At 41.3% G+C, this 19431-nt stretch overlaps 1 protein-coding gene across 6 annotated transcripts in view; it reads right to left on the minus strand.

The window, feature by feature from the left end:
* The window catches only part of tnk2b (tyrosine kinase, non-receptor, 2b), a 65085-nt gene extending 45654 nt beyond the window's left edge, over positions 1-19431 (minus strand). For all 6 annotated transcript variants that reach the window (XM_084369867.1, XM_084369865.1, XM_084369862.1 and 3 more), the window contains exons 1-2: positions 19210-19431; positions 8844-9050 (exon numbers count right to left, since the gene is read on the minus strand). The gene's annotated coding sequence lies outside the window, so the exon portion shown is untranslated. The remainder of the gene's footprint in view (positions 1-8843; positions 9051-19209) is intronic.

The following is a 19431-nucleotide window of genomic DNA, read 5'->3' on the forward strand; positions in this document are numbered from 1 at the left end:
TTTATTTACTTTCTCTCGATTTTCCATTTTATTTATTGATTTATTATCTTTTGAAGTTAATTAATAGTTTCAGTATTTAACCAGCTCAAATGGCAAACACTTCCAAAATGTGAAGATTAGCTGCTTTTCTTGTTTATCATTGTAAATTCATTATTTTGGGTTGGCTGGACAAATAAAAAATGCAATTTAATTTGACGTCTTTGGGCTCCAGAAAATTGTGATGCCATTTTTCATATTTTCATATATTTTCTACTGTAAACAATTCATTGGGAGAAATAATGATCAACAGAATATTTAAATTCAGCCCAAACTGTTTTCACTGTCAATAAAATGTTGGTTATTTATACCATTATTCAATTAGTCTTTAAAATGTTAGGAAATACTTGGAAAAATGTACATCAGAAAAACACAGAGCTGAACCAACAGCTCAAAACTTAAAATAATTCAATTTATGACACATAACATAGAAAACTCTCGAATCCTCAGAGTGGAGAAAAGTAATAAAAACTGTTGAGAATTATTTTGTTTGTTTACTCACTGATTAATTAATTCTGTATAAAGGCTGTCTCTGTGGGGCTTCCTGGTTGGGGAAGGGGGTTAATGTGCTGCTGACTCACATATTAATGATCAACTTAAGCGGTTGCCCCATGACTGAGGGGTTAAGACCCTGACCATGAACTGCAACATCCCCAGTTCAATCCAGCTGGAAACCTTTGCCCATCTCACTCACTTCCATCTGAGAAAGAAATAAATCCCCCCACATTCTGACAATGTTTTTGGTTTTGCAGTTTCCATATCACTGAGATGCAACATTGGACAAATTTGTATTTCTTCTTCCAGGCTACTCCAAATGTTAAAAAAAATAACATACCAGATCTCAGCCGGGCACATAAAGAGCGATGCTTTTATCATTTTATTACTATATCTATTCATTTAATTATGATTAAGTTTAACTAAGTCTGACTGCCCTTTGATGGGAGGTGAGCATAAAGACAATAGTATCACATTCTGACTTTGCGTCATATGGTTGCCATTTTATCAACAGTAAAAAGCACGATGTCCAGCTCTGAGGCAGTAAACCTGATGAAAAGGATGCGGTTGAAAGATGGCTTGTCCCCAACCCCGCAGGCTTATTTTGGATCAATCATGGTCGGGCACAGAGTCAAACCTCCTAATGGCTTCCATTTACTGTAGAGCACACAGTATTTCATTCTTGTTGTCAGGAGAAATATTATCCTCAACAAATCCTCTCTCATCACCCCTTTCCCAGAAAGATTTCCACTTCGGCTGAATCGGAGGTGGACAGGCACGCTGAACAAATCCACTGTGGACAGAGGTGTGTGACAGAGAGATGAAGAGACAAAGAGCGGATACATGTGTGTGTGTTGGTGTGATGTGACAGAGTGAGAGATAGATAGACCTCCATGCCATATAATCCTCAGCTCTCATGCCATCTTTCTGGGAAGTGTTGAAGGGGCACGTGAGTGTGTGTGGTGTTGGCTTTCCTCTGTCCCCGCAGGCTAAACAGGTGGGATTTAAGAGGGTGTTCTAAAGCCTGCGGGCCAACACCGGACCATGCAGGGTGGCAGAGGACAGGATTAGGGGAGCAGGAGAATGGCTGAGGGTCTCACTGTCTGACTTAATCTGTGTGTGTGCGTTGGTGCCAAGGTCACAGGTGAGGAGGTATGCAAATCAGCACAAGCTGAAATGTTTCACCGCCATCTGGGTGCCTGTTCATACATCATGCCAAGGGCTGTGTGTATGTGTCTGTTTGTGTGTGTGTGTGTGTGTGTGTGTGTGTGTGTGTGTGTGTGTGTGGGTTGACATTGAAGTAGCTCACAGAACATACTAACTCATTCACACCCTCTGCTCACGTGCCAACCCTGCTGACCTGGAATCAAGGGGGATCCAACTAGGGATGCACCCATCCATTTCTTTTTTTTTAATAGATCAGATCTGATTCCAATACCTAAATTTGGATATCTGCTGGTGGCGATAGTGATGCTGATTTGCTGATTCCAGAGCAGAACAATATAATTATAATTCTTGTTGTTGTTGTCCTTGGTATTAAGTGGCTACATCAGGCTGTAGTAAAAACAGAGCAGCTCTTAGAGCAAAACACTAACAAAAATGCAATAAATGTTACTGATTCCAAAGATAAATTGATAATCAATCAATCAAACTATGGATTCTGGATCGGTACCGTATCGTATCATATCCCGATACCAATATTGGATCAGATCGATCCCAACTCTAGATCCAACAAGTGGTTTCTTCAGTCTAAACAGTGTACAATGACTGAGAGCAATACTATAATATCAATCAATGTTCTTATCGATCAATTTTCTTATCATGATGATATGGACATATTGTGCTATGGTTTTAGTGCAAATTTTAACAATAAACTAACTCATCTTGTTATTGAAGTTGTGGTTTTATATATGCAGCTGAGGTCACTGCATTATATAAACACTGTATATACAGTGGGGTCCAAAAGTCTGAGACCACCCATAAAATCTCTAATACTGTCACACTCACCTGGATATAATCAGAAAGTTTGGATTCAGACAGTAAATTGAATGTCTTTTAGTGGTCTCTACGGAAGCCCTAAAGGGCCATGCATTCATACATTTTATTTCCTCCGTTTTCCCAAATAACGGGATAATTTTCTCGAGATCTCGAGATAACGAAACTTTGTTTTCCCGAGATAACGATATAATTAATTCAAGATCTTGAGAAAACAAAACGATAGTGTAGTATATTAAATCATTGCGGGAAACATCATTCAGTGTAGCAAAGACGGTTAGCAAGGCTTCAGCTATATCTGCGGCGCAATCTAAGTGAGCCTGATGTTGTCGTTAACTACATAGCTGACCAGCTACGAGGTCCCGGGCGTCTCCATAATCTCAGGCCTATCATATCACAGTTTTTATCTCGAGATCTCGAATTAATTATATAATTATCTCGGGAAAACAAAGTTTCGTTATCTCGAGATCTTGAGAAAATCATCCTGTTATCTCGGGAAAACAGCAGTTGTTATTTCGAGATAATAACTCGAGATCTCGAGAAAACAAATGAAATTAACTTGTTATTACGGGAAAACGGAGGAAATAAAATGTATGAACGCATGGCCCTTTAGGGCTTCCGTAGCTGTCAGAGGACAGGTAGCAGTTTCTAAACCACGGTGTTTACCACCTGTGGCTCAGTCAGTAGAGCGCATGTTCAACATACAAAGGCCTTGTCAACCTGTGGCCCTTTGTTGCGTGTCTTCCCCGCCTCTGTCATAATTTTTCCATCTGGCCACATGGGGGCAGCGTGAGGCAAGCAGAGGAAACAATCTCATTCAAAGCAGTTTTCAATGCTGTTTAAAAGGCAGATGAAAGACATGAAAGGCACAAATCTGAGTTTCTTCATTGAACAACTTATATGTGGTTCTTTAGTATGCAGTCTGAAATGTCCCAAAGATGCTCTGGACTCCTGGAGGGAAGGTGGAGGGCAGCTGTGATGGAGGTGTTAATTTTTTGTGTTTGTGATCCTTCAGTGTGTGTTTGAAATCATTTTGGAAACATAATAGATTCTCCATCATTTTTAAGAAAGCTGTGGAAGTGAGGTTAATCAGCAGAGATGAGAAAACGCTGCTACTCACTGATGCCAGCTTAGATGTTAATAATTCTCCATAATGTCTGGCAGCAGCTTCCTGGGACGTAATCCTTTCTATTTTTGGAAAAAAGCAGACGTCCCACCCTTGGACTGATATCTATGTGCAGAAGTGTGTTGTTTATCCTTCAGCTTGGCAATGAGAAAAAAGTGAAATGCCAGCTTAATGATTTCCACCCATACACTCCCCATGGCCTCAGAGCAGATGACAGAAAGGACTGGAGCGATAAAACATCAGTGACAAACTCTGTGTGGCAGGTACAAACGTTAAAATGAAAATACTGATCATATCTACCTCTGTTGTAAGTCAAAAAACTTGTCCGATTGCTATTCACTGTACCTGCCTTAAATCACCCCTCTCTATATCAGTGTATAGGTGTGTGTGTGTGTGTGTGTGTGTGTGTGTGTGTGTGTGTGTGTGTGTGTGTGTGTGTGTGTGTGTGTGTTTGTAAGTGTGCCTGGTCAATATGTAAGCTGCTCTTCCGGTCCCCTCTGCCCACATGGAGCAAGTGATTGAGCAGTGAGTAACAACAGATAAGAGAGATAACAATACACACTATACCCGGAGTGTGTATGTGTGTGTGAAACAGAGAGAGAGACTCAAAGGATAAGGACATAAAATGCAGCTTATCACTAAAACTAAAGCATTCCTTTACTACAGAACAAACACAATGAAAAGAAGATCATGAAGGAAAACAGCAAACTGAGTTCAGTCACTTCTCTCAGACACACACAGGAAACCCGGTGCTTAGACTAACTCGATACACAAGTGCTATCAGTGAGACTCATCTGCCTACATCGTGATTTGTTTCTCAACATTATCAGGCAAACACAGACAGATATGAGACTGTGCTGCATGGTGTTAAACTGTGAGTGAACCCTGAACTTCTATGTAAAGCCTCTCACTGTTTACAGTGTGAACCATGTATTGACTAAAGGGATATTCTGGAGCATTAGCCTCCTGTAGCTTTCCAAAATACGTAAATTCAATAGAAATGTCAAGCAATTCTCTTTGATTCAGACCAAAAGGAAACAGAAAGTAGCTAATTTATATAAATAATGGTTATTATTCTGAGGGTTTATCTTTCAGATGAAAAAGTAGAGCTTGACTATAAAACTCTGGGAAGCTCTGGAGTTCTAGCCTGTAGCTGTGAGTAGTCAGTGTCACAAGGTGATCTATTACAGGGCCACTTCATCAGGAAACCTGATGCGTGAACAACACGGCCAACATACAATACATCCGGAAGTGTCAGACAGCACGCCAGCCCTCAGGGGGGCTGGCAACGCTACACCTGTGTATCTGTGTGGAGCGAGAGAAAAAAAGAGAAAGGATAATGGAGAAAAACACAGCTGAAGGTGAAAGGAGAGGAGAGGAGAGCTGGGGGAGTGAAAATGACATTGTGACAACTGCTCTGCAGGTAGATTGATTGAGGAGTCAGCAGACTGGAGCAGCAGCGGGGGGGGTGGTGGAACAGCCGGATGTAAGTTCAGGGTTAAAATAACACTGTCGTCTCTCTCTCTCTCTCTCACACACACACACACACACACACACACACACACACACTTGACTTCCAGAGGCTCCCTTTCCTCCGAGTTCTCCTCTGTCAGTCTGGGCCCCCGAGGCCCTCCAAGCATTCAGAGACACTCTCCACAAAAAGCACACTCGCTGCTATTCTGGGAGCTTCCTCTCCGCTCCCCGGCTCCCTTTTAGTGCCTGTACCTCCATCCTCATACTTTCTCCATCTACCTTTCCTCCCACTTTTATTTTTTATTTAAATCCTGAGTAACAAGTGACTCAAACACTAGTTTTCTCGCAAGCATGGATTCATTATTGGAGCATCGCAGGCGATGATGGAAGAAATTTTCTTTCCCACCATCTTTTTAAGGGACACAAACTACTTTTACCTTCAGGTCATAACAGCTGGTGGAACTAGGGTTGGGCTGATGGCTGACAGCCATGGACTACTAATCCCTGACCATCGTAACACCGTGACTTAAAAGGCTCCCCACCAGAGAGCACAATCAAGAGGCGTGTCCCCTCAGAGTTGCCGTAGGGCAAGAGTTGTTGTTGTTTGTGACATGTGGGGAGAGGAAATGAAAAGAAGTATGTTGCGGCTCAGTGCACCAACATTACGTCTCTGTGTCCCATTTTATTATTTTATTATTAAACCAGCTCAGTTAGGAGAGCCCAAGACACTCTTTTCTTAGCTTAGCTCCTTGGCTAGTCGGCCAAAGTTGTTTTATGTATATGACGCAGAACAACGCTAAGTTACAGGCGTGCAGTGCGGAAACAAGGATGCTTTTAAACCTGGCACAGGGATGTATGTCGGTGGTAACGGGAGATAGTTTCCTCTGCAGGGTGAGACAGTTAGAGATTCATGTTGGAGCAACAATGGGAAACAGCGGCGGCTACAGTGGTGAGCTAATGCGTAACTGCTGCCTTAGGACAACACTGAGGGGACATGCTGCCTCAAATTCATAAACGTCCATCACGATCTTTCACTGGAGACATCGTCATATGCCAATCTGTCAGACATCGCCCGACCCTAGGTGGAACCTAAAAATTCTCTCCACTATTTTACCTGTGGCCTAGATTTCTAGGAACTCTTTCATAAGTAGATATTCTGATATGTATGGTGAATGTTATTCTTCATGGTGCGAGCAGTGGATCACCCAACACACATGAAACAGTAACAACGCTGATTGTATCATTTCTGGTCATATAAACAAAAACTGCACAACTTCCTGTTTGTGCTAATTGTGTCGTTGAGTGCAGCTTATCAGAAAGGGTTAGGAAGTTAAACTGACTGCTTTGTCACATCCAGCAGGCTGAATACATGGAGAGTAGCTATGTAGAGATTTTTGCTGCGACTATCTGTGCTTTATATTGTATGTTAAACTAGAATGTTTTAAGAAGTACTTTTAAAATATTCTAAAGTATTTGATTAACTTTTCTATGGGATAATACACTGGAACTATGCTATTGTAAAGGACCATGTCTTTCAGTAACACTGAGGGTGCTGCACACATTTTCCAAAACACAGAATTTGGGAAAAATTCAAACCTCCAAACTGAACTCAGCTCAAGTAATTCAGTGCATGTATTTAGTATAAACTTGTGTTGTTACATTAAGCTGCATTTCACACTCCTGTTCCTCTGAACTGAAACTCTCACTCCTGCTGTGTGTTTAGCTCCACTGTTAGCTCTCATGTTGCAGGGCTCAAAACAAACTATGTTGCATCTTCTCATGCTGTTACCATAGTTATGTCTTTAGTTGCAATCAGTGGCACATTATTCAGCGCGAGACCTAATTGTTCCCTGTTACTGGTCCATCAATCCCCTCTGTCACAAACGGCTTGCTGGCAGGACCTCTGCAAATATGTTGTACAAATATGTTAAACCAAGAGGGCACTGAAAGTCTGCATTGATACTGGCAGGAGGAGAACTTGATGCCTGCTAGCTGTGAGCAGTACTGTGAGTCCTGCAGTGTGGTAGTTTGGCAACCGTCTCATGTGTTAATCTGATCGGCTCTTCTGATCGGGCTTTAAAGAGACCATTAATCAAACTTCTTGAAATGATTATTGGCTGCTAACGATCGGCGTCAATCAATGATCAATGATGATCAATTGAAGCATTCTTAAGTAACACCAGTAACAAACCAGCAGCTTCATCAGTGGAAGGAGAACTGACAATATTGACAATTACCAATACCTTATCAAAACCTCGATGTAAAACTACTTTGTACTGCTTTCATAATCTACTTTGTCAAAAGTACAGAAATACCAGCATGAGAATGTACAGGAAATATCAAAATTAAAAGTACTCCTTAGGGCGATAAATTGCACCTCTGACTATCATATTATTAGATTATATTTTACTGCACTAGCACACAACCCCTCCATCCCCACACAACCACGCTAATTCCTTTTGAAGGTTACGAACATACTCGTAGAAATGGAGTTACATCCACTAACAGCTATATTCAATAACAAGATTTTACTCCCCAAACGTAACAATGTTGCGCTGGCAGAGCGCTCAGTAAACAGTCGATGACTGTCAGCCATCACTTCCACTACTAACCTTCACACATTACTGAAAACATCTTTTATTTGTAAGATAAAAAATGCAATGTTTCACTCAGACATGGCTGGCCTGACCTGCACAGTGCTGGGTGATAAGCATATTTAACTTGGCTACCACTCCCCCTGCCACTTAGACAGCTAAACACTGACGATCTGCCTCTGACAAGTAAACAACCGGCCTGGCGGAGAATTCAGCCATTCGTGTGGCGTTTGACAAAACAAAAGCATATACAAAGTGTCAGTGAGTGCACCCACTCACACACAAAGGCATGTTGGCTCAATTCCTACATTCACAGGCACACAGACTGTACACACTCACGCGGTCTGTTCCTCTAACTTTTCCCTCCATCTCTGCTCTTAAACACACTCACTTGATTATTTGTCTTTGTACTGACTCAGTTTGCAGACACCTGTTCGGGATTGTGTGGTTGGCTGGCATCCTGTGTGTGGGTCTGTTTGTGTCTGAAGAACAGAGGGCTTTCTATTGAAGCCACGAGTGTGACTCTCACTTCCTCCTACTCTACCTCATCAGCTCAGGATTGTTGCTCAGTGACTGTGTCCCACAAACAGAACATAAATTAATCTGAGACGTGACAATTCTGATGAAACAGGAAATGGTCAGCCGCATCCATCTCCTGCTTCTGAATGTGTATCTGGAGAACATTAAAACGTGCTTTTCTTCATCATCCTGCCTCGCTATCTTTAACTCACAAACGCACGAAAAACCAACAGTATGATCCAAAATGACATCATCCCTGGTATTTGCTCCTCATTTCAAAGGTGAATAGTTCCCATTCAGACACACAATGAGCTGGTCAGTGGACCTCCCCGCTCTGAGGAGAGCACAGTCACTGTTTGGCATGATCTCATGTCTGCATAGCTCTCATACACACACACACACAGACACACACACACACACACACACACACACACACAGGGCAAACAGAAAGCGTCGCAGATAAACTTTCAAATACACAACCAACTCGTCTGTGTGTTTAAACAGTGTACACTAAGACAAACACATGCACAGCAGTCACGCCCAAGAATTGCGTTGATAGAGCCCTATTCTCTGAGATACTAAACATGTGATTGGGATCTTCTTACCTGGTTTTCTTTCCAGCGTCTGCTCTCACAGTAGATACTCCTCTCAGGTTGATGACAGAAGGTCAACCACGTGCAGGCGAGGCCCCCAGTCCATTGAGATGAGATTTTGCTCTGCTATTAGTCCATGGCACTGCGAGGCTAGCACACGTTTACATGATTTCATCCTCATCCATTGGTCAACACAAACCCAGGAGTACGTTTCAGGTCCTGTGTGAAAAAGCAACAAAAAAAAAAAGTTACGCTGCAGTCTGACAGGGTTGAAATATCATCCAATTCCCTTCTGTTAAGCATTACAGAGAGCTTGCCTCATCACCTCTAAGTGCAGACCTGCTGTATCTCCTGTGCAGATGCCAACAGGAAGCAGATAAAAACCTCTACAAGCACACTGTCTCTCTCCCCTGTCCTGAGTAACTGAAAGTGAGCACCAATGGTGCACCTGCAAAGAGACCTAATATTGTGATGAGAGAATGAGTCAGAGCCAGGACCCTGGGGAGGTTTACAGGGTTTCAACTGAACAGGGCACGACTGCCCTGGAGGGCCCCCTGCAGACACACAGACACAGTTAGAACTGACAGGCTGCTAATCAGCACAGTTTGTTCTTCAGAAACAAGACAGAAGTGTGTACTAGTAAAAAAACTGGAAAGATAAATGATTGAAATGACAATAGGTCCATTCCCTGTTTGAAAGGATACTTGTCGAGATACTTTACCTAATTATTATCTTCATGTAAATGATTCTTTCAGAGTAATGGTTCTGAAAAATGTCCGAAACGTCAGTATAAAACGTCCACTGTCTTGAGTCGTAATTCTGTATAAACAAGCACAAGTTGTTCAGAAAACAGCCTTACGATGAAGTATGACTGAAATTTGTGTATGTTTTTTTAACCACCTTTATATTTTGGTTTTTAACGTTTGCTCGTCTTTGTTCTTATTTTCTTCCTATTTCCAGGCAAATGAAACTTCACAGCTAGCGAGCTGAAGCGAAAGCCAAGATTTCAGCAAACCACCATCCACCCACTCACACTTAACACACATGACCAAACAGAGTGCTGGCAACACCTGGACTGAGTAAACCACAGATATGAGTAATTTATTTCACAAAGACACCATTGCAAAACTTAAAAGTAAAACCACTCTGGTCGGATGAATTTCATATTTTTGAAAATCTACAGCAGAATCAAGATCAAACATAATTTGATATAAATCCTTACAACACACGTTTAACAAGAACACGAACATTCACTTTCAGTCGTCTGCTGAATCAATATCCTACAGTAGGCTACAACCGGAAGCAACGTCTAATGCTTGATGTGAAACGACTTGACATTGTTCCAAACCAGGTCTGGGGGCTGTGGTAGGAATGCCTGAGGGGCCCAGTGCAGGAGAGGGCAGCATGAATGAATCAATGCAATTCACACGGACACACGAGGACACAGTCCACCCACCACCTAGTAAAGTAGCTGACTGGAGCCTACAGTGTCAGAGGAGAAGCTCACAACAAGGAGAAACACCAAGCTATTCTTCCTCCCTGCATACGCTCCACAAATGACTCCTTTGTTTGTGAGGAGAAGAGACTACGTATGTAACTGTGCACGGTGAAACACGAGCACGCTGGACAGTAACACCAGTCACATACAGGGGTGAACTCTAAACTAACACACACTCAACAATCTGGCAGCTTTTAAGACAAATTGCCACTGGGATGTCATTCATTTAATGACACATGCACTATTAGTGGCTCATGCTGAAACAGTAAGCTGCAACTTTTTCTATTGACAACCATCATAACATGCCAGAGGGCGACATCACACGACCCCAACGCTTTTCACATTTTTGTTACGCAACTCTGTCAGTGGGCAGGGCAGGGAGGAGAAGGTAGTTTATGGCTGGAGAAGCCCCCACCCTGGCACATAAGGAAACACAAACACCACCCAGTCTCTGGAGAGTGTAAGAAAGGCCAGAAATAAACTGGACAAACACGGGAATGAGGCCACTTTAAACACTACATATTTTCAAGAGAAGCCACTCAGCTGAGGTCAGTGGAACTAAGTAGCCACCTGCGTCAGCAAAACATGGTGTTTACTGTTTATTTACTAATATGACTTTATGAAGCAAAAATTGTTCTCAGTCTAACACTTCAGTCTTCTGAAATATCTTTACAAATAGATAAATTGCCATGAAATCTTGTTAATGGTCCTCAGAGCACCACCAGAAGGTTGACACTTGTGGTTTTTAAGACAAAGGTTATGACAACTGTATGACAACGTTTCATCTTGCGACATCACCAGGCCAAATCGTTTAATTTGCCATTACTTTGGTTTATAACCAAATACCTGAGAAAACAATGACATCCCCACTCCATTTATGTTCAGCGCTAATTAGCAAATATAATCATGGTAACACAGAAGATGGTGAACAATGTAAACATTAGTTGCTAACCATCAGCATATTAGCATTACCACTGTGAGCACATTAACATGCTGAAGTTAGCCTTAAACTCACCGCTGTGCATTTTTTAAATGAAATATCAGTCATAGTTGATTGTTGAGTCTAATTCCCAGATACCATTTTGGGTCGGTATTCAGTATCTGACAACCTTCTTTTCTCCAGATAGTTTCATTTTGCTGCTTAATGTTGGTAACTGGGCAGCTCCATTTGGAACTCATGTTCAGGTGCCAACTTAAATGTCTGTTGCAGTCAACATTTACATATCTTCATGATGCAAATTGGATCTGTAACAGAGCAAAATCTGACCCACAGTAGGAAGCTTGTGATAGGGATACTGGATTCTAAAATGTAAAAAGGCCATCTGTGCATGTTATACAGCATTACTAAAACAATATTAGTACATAAAGCTCTTCATCCTGTGTTCTCGTCCTTTGTCTTTTTAAACAAGCTTATAATTAACCAGGATTGGTCAGGCTGAATAGAAAGCCTGCCTCTCCTGTCTTTTCCATTGCAGTCACTGCTGATTCATGCACTCCGCTGTCAACAGAAAAGTCTTTCATTCACGCTGCCTCCCCCCACTGATGAAGTCCACATGGCACCACTCAGCAAAAAGTGTTTTGAACTGCATCATCTTCAGTGTACCAGGACCTCTTGAACCCTGACAATGATCTCTGTCTTACACTGTACTGTGTTTTAAATGTGTAAGCTAACTGTTTGTACAGTAAATAATGTTTATACCAGCACCATATCAGGTAGTCATGACACTAGCTTCACCACAAAATTAAAACCAAATATTTGTGTGTAATACAATTAAGTCTTAATAACTTTCATAATTATAATCTTGTTTTGGTTATGTTTCTATGGACACTGATGATACTCCTGTGATCAGGCTACTATGGTAATAAGAGATGAACAAATAGAGGCCAGGTGGACTATAATGTCTCCTGAGGACAAAGCAAAGCTGCAGTGAGGAAGACAAAACACTATGAAGAGGTAAGGGGAGGGAAACACAATCTTCTCTCACCACCAACAAAAAAGTAACAGTAAGGGAAACCCAGTACTCTAATGCCGTCCCCCCCGACAGCCACACACATACATGGACAGAATAGACGTCACAATACAGAGTTTTCCGTGATTAATAAAACATTTAGACATGATCACATGTAGGCTTGAAATGTACTCTCAGAACTTGTCTTACATCTAGTTACTGTTTTCCTCGCTAATGTCGACTTTGGTAGCACAAACATGTGGAAGGGGCGAGCAGAGCGCCCCAGTTTCTCTGTTGTTGTCTGCAACAACCAACACAAACGTCTTCAAATACTCCCATCATCCGAGGAGATCTTTATTTATGATGTAAACATCCCCACAACAACTGGAAAACTCCAGACTGACAGGTTGTTATAGAGTTCAAACTTTGGACCTGCACATTTTGCCATTTATTATGTAGCCTTACAGTTTATTGACCAGTTAACTTGTTGAACTTGGCACGTTCCAGTCTACTGTGGCACACTGAAGCAGTGTTGGAGTACTTAGTATTAAGGGACAGTCAAAAGAAGTTGTGTAAACGTTAAATTGAATTTGAAGCTGATTAAATAACCACAGTAATTGGTTAGATGTGGGAACTGTTTTGTCACGTTGATCTGTGTTGAACTTATTACTGCAAGGCATGCTCAGCTGGCTCTGTCGTTACACGAAAGCTCCTTCTGCTTCAAGATCCTCGCCAGTATGTCTGTTACTCCTGTATGTAAATGTGCTTGATAGTCACGCCCCGTGGTGCACTGACCATTGTTCTTACTTACATAAATATACTTTTGGTCTTCTGCTAATCAAATGCTGTTGAGATGCCAAGTCCTGCCCCTTGTCTAACTCTGAGAATAACATTACATTTACTAATTAACCTACATTATCAGACAGGCCAATACCTTGTTTCTATTTCTATTTGAAGACAATAAAAACTCTCTCAAAATATTTACTCTCTTTCTTCAAAATACTGTGATATCAATCTAATGTTGTATTGCCAACTCTTAGGACAGCATAATTCATTGATTTAGATGAATGTTTTTTGTACATGGTCCTGAAAGACTTTATATTATATTACTGTTCACATGCTGCTCATAAAACTACTGAACAGTCACGCTGGTTGGAAGCAGCACTGGAAAACTTTACACACTTATCTCTGGCTGTCATTCCTAATTTCTTTATTTGTAGTATAAACCAGAGCTGATTGAATTGCTCTGAAGCATCGAGTGTTTTCAAGCTTTTTTCACTCATGCAGGAAGGTGGTGCAACACTCCCGCAGATTGTGACATCCTGTTGGGGAGTTGGCACTGGCCACATTTGGCACTCTTCCATGTTACTAACTGCTCTCTGAGCATCGAGCCAGTATTGACAGTTTTCACTCAATCAATCTTATATGTCCAATCACGTGTAATCATTCTGTCAGAGCAGAAATAATAGTTTGGAGATGCTGTATGTGTTTAAACATGTCAGACTGTGGTTCCTTTCATTTTCAAAGGTCCTTTTAAGGAGGAGTCAACACCTTGGTTTCCACGTTGATTCAGTGCATTCAGCATTACAGTGACACAGAAAAGGAGCTGTGGTTATATAGGTAGAACTCATTTTTTAAAATTGTGGCAAATAAAATATTAACAAAATCCACCACAGCTAATTGTGTAATAAAAGCTGATGCTGATCAAGCTTACATCCTTTCTAATGATAAGTCTCACGTTTGTCTTTAATGGCTCTAATTTAGTCAGGCTCAACGTAAAAGCAAGGAGCAACAACAATGTGTTAACTGTGGCTGCACTTCAAATAAGCAATTTTCCTGTTTAATTCTAGTAAACATCTGTCAATTATATACAGGTCTAAGTTAAGGTATAATTAGAAGGCTTGGACTGAATATGGCAAAATAAAACCAAGACGTCAAGCTTTATAGTCCTGAAATAACATTCGACCTAACAGAATAATTAAAAACATAGAAGCCTTTGTCTCTACTGCACCTGTGTACCTGTCTTATCTCCCAAATGAACAACAGAACCAAACTGTAGACCCCAGCATTAAATCAGTACCAGTCATGCAATCATGGCCTGTCTGTCTGTCTGTCACTAAATCAGTCTCAAGTGAGAACAGCATGACTGACTTTGTGTCAGTAAATGTGTCTAACTGCATTTATGTCATATGACTGTCAGCCTCATCCTACTGGCTCACTAACTAATGGAACATCCTGCAAGTAAAAAGATCAGAGCTGGATTCTGACTGGAGTACAGCGATAGAAACCGAAGAGATTACAAGAGAAAACAAACCATTACTCTGTCAGTGGTATGCAGTGTTTTCACTAGGGTTGTGGAAGGCTTAGGTGCACATGCAGGAGGTTTCCTTGCAAATGTGCAGTTTCACATGATTTTAGACCATTATCAATGACATATCTCTGTACAAATTGTTGGAAAAAGATTAAATAGAGTAAATAATAAATAATCAACACCCAAAAAGCTTAATGGTTAAACATGCTAAAGAAGGCCTCTGGGGACTAACTACCTACAACCTAACTACAACCATTATTTAGCATTTAGTTAGTTTTGCTCTCCACATTGATTTTACATATATTTTGCTTAGACTTTGCCAAAACAACTTGGGTGCTGCACCTTATAATGTAAGGGAAAAATCTGCTATGCTATGTTGCCTTTTTCAGTACTTGAATCTCTTGTCCAGAACCACTCAAAAAGCCAGTTTGAAGTTCACTGCTTTAACAGTACAGGACGTGTGGGCTGCACAATATAGTTATAGATTACATCACAGTATCACCTCACAGGAAGGTTGGAGATACAGTAGCACCTCAATCAAGATTTTGGTGTTTCTCAAGAATCTGCTCATTCAACAGAGCTCTCCACAATCCAGCACTATCACTGCCGCTCTCAGTATTTATGTGAGCGCTCCCACTATCACCACAGACCAACAATGTAATAGAATGAGAGGAAGCAAGAAAACTGGATTGTATCCACTTCAAACATGGTAAAATCTCAGTGAGACATTAACAAGCTCCAGCATGTGAAAAGTGGAAGTAGTTAAAGCCAAATCGGATTCTGTGATGATGTGAGGGGTTCAAAGTCAGGACAGGAGATAAAGAAAGCCATACTGACAAAAACTACAGCAGGTGACCCCTGATTTTCATCAAAATACTACAACTACCATCTACCATAGCAGACATAAGTGTGCGTGGACCATGCAACACTTCAACCACATCACAGAAACGTCACATCTTGCATCTTCTAGCATTATCTACTGTCTTTGTCTTTTCTCCAGAGTGTGTAACAGAAACAGGTAATGCTAGGGTGGAGAAACAGGTGGAAAATTACTCTAAACTGAAATTGCTTTAGCCAGAGGGTGGAAAGGTTATGTGTGGTGTCATGTACGCAGAGTTATCCAGTAGCGTTTCATGTGGAATAATGAAAGAGGTTTAGAATATCCTGCGTTAAATCATCAAGTCAGTCTGAAGTTTCCATTGACCTATATGTCAAACTGGAAGCCAATAATTATTACGCTACAAGGTTTTCAAAATCAGACATTCCTGGACTTTAACCTGTCAAACACCAGCAACCATTAAAGGTAAATTGTACCAATAAAACATCAGTTATGTGCGAATGGCTTACATAATGCCAAGCATAAAACTATGAGCATTACTCATAGATCTACTGATAATGAGGGCTATTACGGCAAGTTGGTAGTGTGTGTATGATGTGACGTGTGTGTGTGTGTGTGTGTGTGTGTGTGTGTGTGTGTGTGTGTGTGTGTGTGTGTGTGTGTGTGTTGTGGGATTTAGAGAGGCTGGGCCCAGCTCAGGTGATTAATCTACAGAGAAGCTGGTAGAGAGCTCTGCTGGCCCTCAGGCCTCGTATCTGACACCAGGTGTGTCACGGGAATGTGTGTGTGTGTGTGTGTGTGTGTGTGTGTGTGTGTGTGTGTGTGTGTGTGTGTGTGTGTGTGTGTGCGTGCGTGCGTGTGAGAGAGCAAGAGAGAAAGACAGAGAGAGAGAAAGAGAGAGAGATAAGACAGCGAGTAGGAACAAGAAAAACCCCCATGGAGCTAAGCTGCATATTTTGTCTTTCTGAATGTGTGGCTATTTCATTCATCCTGGGTGATCTGATTACTTGGACGAGAACTTTATATACTGTAGTTTAACAACATTTGGGAGAAAACAACTGAAAAAAGACACTGAGGTTCAAATTCAAGGGTCAGAGGATGCTTGCTGATCTTATTTAACTAATTCAATTTCGTGAAAGAATTCCCCATTACAAGTTTCCTCGTGATGTAGATAATTTTGCACCAGTCATAACAAAACTTCTGAAGTCTTTGCATTCGTATTTATTCCCTCCTTTGTCTTATGCAAGTGTTTTAATATATGTAATTACAGTATACCTTCACTGGTCAGATGTGCTATATATTAGCTATTTAGCGAAAATAAACAGAAAACCTCTGTTGTTGGAAACAGGATTGAAAAACACTGCAGTACGGCATGACAGGTAGCGGGTATGGAAATTCCCATTAATTAATGTATTACATGTGACGTCAAAGTGTCTCCAATGAAAAAAAGGCACAAGGTATCCTTGTCTATTCCCAGCTACCTGTTTTAGCAGGTCAGAGAACGCTGTGACACAAATTTTACATTGGGATGAATTTACCAGAATTTTTAAATCGACACTCAAAATTTGCTGTTTTGTTATTTACGGTAAACTTAGACAGAACCTTAGAAAGTTATTTTTTTAATTTAAAAAGATGTACTTGGATATTTTAGACTTTCATATGAATTATTGTCTACATCTGACCTTTCCTGAGCAAGTTACAGAACTTATGATATCATCCTAGGTGTTACTTGCATTTCCCATCATAACAGAGGACACTGAAAGAAAAGTTATTTTTTCTTCCCAGAAGAAAATATCATCCATTGAACATGAAAAACAAGAGTAGCTTGACTACAATCATTGCTCATTGGCCCAGAGGAACACTACGTGGGTTTACCTGACAAATGAATGTTGCAGAATGTTTATCTAAAGTTGAGAAATTTGCTTTACATGAATGTTATAGCATATGGATAGGATTAGCAGTTCGAAAGGGACTTTTTAGAGCAAAAGCTATTTTTAGCCCCAAGCAGCTGTCTGGGTCTTTGAGGGTTTAAAAAGGGGAACAGGCACATAGATGATTATATTTTTATTTAATCTGAAAAAAACATATACATACACTACATATACAGATCATACAAGTCAGTACAGGTATTGCAAATCAGCATCAAACAGCATAACTGGAAGGCTGGAAGCAGCAAAGACAGAGGTGTCCAGCAGTGAAACAGTGAGGGGATACGACATGAGCTGATAGTCCGTACAAGCAGAACGCCAAAGGACAAGTCAGAGGCAGGTGTAGGGACGTTACTGATCTGAGTCTCCAAGCAAGTATTTGTAGATCCTCTACGGTGATCACCTTCAATCTTGGGTTTTCACCTTCTCTCTCCTTCAAAGATAATTAAGGAACCATTTCATTAATTATCCAACTATGAGAAATTGAAAGATGTGCATTTCCTCTGCATCACTTGCGTACTTACTGTGTTTTTTTTACTCCAGCTATTCAAAGGCCACTTCTGCTTCAAACATCAGTCACTTTATTTCTGCAACCATCTCACAGCATCACAAATATCCAGTTCCATCCAAAAGGCTTCGCTATCAAAGCAGCTGTCCAGTCGGGTGAAATCATCCTCTCAGTGTCCATAGCAGGGGGTCAAATCCACTGAGGTGAGGTCGGGCTCAGACTGGCAATCTGGCAATTCTGGCAGGTGGGCCGTAAAAGCCACCGGCACTAATGTGCAGGGGGGAAAATAAGGGGGAAAAAAATTTGACCTGCCACGGCCCACGAGACTGAAGTGTTGCCATCTTTGAGTTGAGGTCCTTCAGACTGAGTTGCAGACAAGAAAGCAGTGGTTAAAAATCTGTCACAATACAAAAAGGAACCTTCAAAAAATGGTCTTCTTAGAGTCCCTCAGAATCTCTGGTTCTGACGGCTGCAGGGACCAGTTCACAGACGTAAACAAACACAAACAGGAGGCCAGGCTAACATTAGCCGAGCTAGCTTGATTTACAGGTAAGCTGAACTCTTTAGGTCCGCTATAAAAAAATGATGCCGCCTACATGTAGCAATAAAGAAAGATGATGCAGGAACTTACCGTCACTTTATTGAAGGGTCTGTTTGATGAATGCTGCTGAGATGAAGGCATCCTTTGGGAAATACAAGAAATTCAAGCCAACTTGCAACAGGGACTTTTTGAAAACACCTGCCTTGTAATGAAGTTTCACGCCATTGGCTGTTTCTGGACGACCCGGGAGCAAACGTGGAACCTGATAGGTCAGTTAAAAAAAATGGACGCCTAATGGACCAGATAAACATCTTGTCCACTTTATTGACACCCAGGTAGAAAGTGCTCAGTGTTGTTCCCCTCTTCTCTGTGTTTTTCATGTATGAGATGTTTAGACGTCTCCTCCACCATTCAGTTTGAGGGGGAAACGTGTGTGTCTTGCTATTCATGTGAGTGGTTGACCCATTAAATCCACTGAACCTTATAATTACATAAAAATTAATAACAGAATGAGAGGACAAGTCGGTGTACAATGTTAAAGTGCTTTAAACACCCGCGTTTTGAAACTAGCTTATTTCATCAGGACACCTGCGCAGTATTATTGATTTATTTCAGTCTCATGATGGAGGACCACCACAAAGTCATCCTTTGTTTCATTGTATTTTTAACTTTTTTTACAGTGCGGTCAGTGAATTGTTAGCTAGCTTTTAAACTGCAGGGCTAACTCTTTGAAACGAGCATTAATAATAAAAGTGCAGCTCGCTGTGTGTTAGCCTCCAGTCGTGTGTGCAGCGAGAGCTCCTACCTGTCAATCTCAGCTCCTGTCACTAGCTGTCACCTCCTGTTCCGGCGGGTTTTGGCTTCTCCAACAAACCGGCTACAAGTCCACAAGTCCTGACAACTGTACCGCGTCCAAGAGCCGCGACCGTGGCGTGAAATGAGACCGAAAAAAAGTGAGTGAAGTTTGGCGCAGTCCGTGCTGAATGGTTCACTTTGCGCAGCAGCCCGGTCCAAAAAAAAACATACG

This window comes from Pagrus pagrus, assembly GCF_965226575.1.
Source record: "Pagrus pagrus genome assembly, chromosome: 12".
NCBI lineage: Eukaryota > Metazoa > Chordata > Actinopteri > Spariformes > Sparidae > Pagrus > Pagrus pagrus.